This window comes from Suricata suricatta, chromosome 8 (assembly GCF_006229205.1).
Source record: "Suricata suricatta isolate VVHF042 chromosome 8, meerkat_22Aug2017_6uvM2_HiC, whole genome shotgun sequence".
Classification (NCBI taxonomy): domain Eukaryota; kingdom Metazoa; phylum Chordata; class Mammalia; order Carnivora; family Herpestidae; genus Suricata; species Suricata suricatta.
In genome coordinates this window covers 22,989,893-22,992,117 of record NC_043707.1, presented here as the reverse complement: position 1 = coordinate 22,992,117, position 2,225 = coordinate 22,989,893, and positions in this window count along the sequence as shown.

Below are 2,225 nucleotides of genomic sequence, written 5' to 3'. Positions count from 1 at the left end.
AGGGCTCAAATTCACCAAATCAGATTATGACCGAAACTGAAGTTTGACCCTTAACTGAGCCACCCAGGCGCCTCTGTTTGTTTTTAAAAAACATTTATTGGTTTGACTATAGGAATAATGTTATGTTCATTACAGAAAATTTCAAAAACTCAAAAAAGTATGAGAAACAAAGTGGAAATCACCTATAACACTTGTAACACCTCACATCCATCTATAAATTTCTGTGGATGTAGTTTAATACTATTGCAATCATACTGTATGTACTTTTGCATCCTACTTTTCTTGTTTTTATATTGTATGCATTTGAGAAAAAAAACCTTTAAATTTTGTCAGCCCCTAAAATATATTTTACTTTTACTATCCTGAAGACTCTGTTGGCAGTATGAAGGCCCATTACCAGGATGCTTTGGTGAGTATAAAATCAAAAAATAATTTTAAAAATAATAATCTTAAAACTCAGGTAACTGTATGAACAATTTTATCCAGACCAGATTACCGGCGCCATAAGCCCCCTCTCCTTGCATCTTTATGATCCCACAACGCCAACCGGGAGCCCCGAGCCCCTGGTTACAGGTTTTGATAGGAAAAACCTGCCGTAAAATGGTCGACAGGACTAATAGGAAACACCTGTCCCTGATGGATGAGGAACACGGAAGTAACTGGCTATAAATTGTTCCCTCTGCTGATGCTCTGGGCTCAGACCTCCGGAGAATGATCTCCTCTGGGCCCACCGATGTAAAAGAAACCTCCTCCCTCCAAGATCTCCGAGTGCTGCTTGGCTCTTCTGCCGGCTGATCCAGACCAGATTCTGCAACATTTGGTTCCCTGACCGGGAAACCCAACCCCGCTGGCCCGTTGTTGCCACCGGTTTGGGAAAACGTCGAGGCCGTGACAGAACGAGGAATTGAGAAGATAGATGCGCCCTGCCTGATTTTAGGCAGTCTTCAACTTGGTCAGTCGTCTCTGGCTGCCCCGCTCCACCGTTCCTGCCAGACCGGAGGGGACTTGGCAAGTGAGGATCTGGAACCGAGTTGGAAACCAGTAAGGCCTGGACCCTAAGTCTGTCCTGTCCTACCCACCTGTAGCGGTGGAAGGGGGACCTGATCACTCCCCAGAGACCCCAGTGGCCTCATCTGTAGGAATCCTGTGGGAGGGAATGTAATAACCTCTGGTGTGTATGTGAGTGTGAATGTGTGACTCAGTCTGGGTTGCCTGCAGGTTTGATTCTGTGGCTCCACGGGTGGCCACCCTTAAGGTCCCCAGAAGCCTACAGAGTCTGAGTGGGCCCGTCTGTGACTCTGGTGAACCGCATGCAGTCTATGGTGGCATCAGAATAGTTTCTGATCGTAAGTCACAAAGCTGAGACCGCTATGGCTAAGCATCACCTAAGTTCCTTCAGAACATGGCCAGACGGGCATCTGACTGGCCTCCTCATTAGAGGGGGCACCCCTACCCCTTTGTCTTTGTGACACCGCCTCATGGGAACATTATGGGGCTGGGACAGAGCAAACCCACAGCTTTTGAAACTGATTAAGAACTTTGAGAAGGGTTTTTTCTGGAGACTATGGAATTAAGATGACCCCCAGCAAATTAAGGACCCTATGTGAGTTGGAATATCCCACTTTTGGGATAGGATGGGCCTTGGAGGGAACCTTAGACATCCCAGTGGTCCACCGCGTCTGGCACGTTGTTACCAAAGACCCAGGTTACCCTGATCAGTTCCTGTATGCCAACTCCTGGTTAGAGATTGCCCCAAACCTCCCCCCGTGGGTGTGATTTACCTGCAGAGAACAGGGACAGGCTAGGGTACAGAGGTCCTGACCTCCGCAAATTCCCGCCGGTGAGCCAGGGGAAGAACCAGTTTTGCCTCTGCCATAGGCTCCCCCGAGACCTTCAGAACCTGACCCCCTGGCTCCCGAGACTCCGCCACCTCTGGACTCGACAGATTCTCTCTCCCCCCTACCAGCGGGCAGACTGTGCCCTCAGCCAGGTGCAGGTGCTCTCCAGATGCCAGTACGAGAGACGGGTGTGCCGGCAGGTGTTGGGGCCCATCCAGCCAGAAGGGCTGTGTGGCCTTTGGGACCCTGCTTCCCCTACTTGAAAATGTGTGCGCTTGACTGCTTGACCTAAATGGATCAGAGACTGGAGTTAGTTTTCCTATTATTCATGCCACTTGGTAATTGCGGTTTCAGTAAATGGGCAGATTTTCTTATTGAAACTTCCTC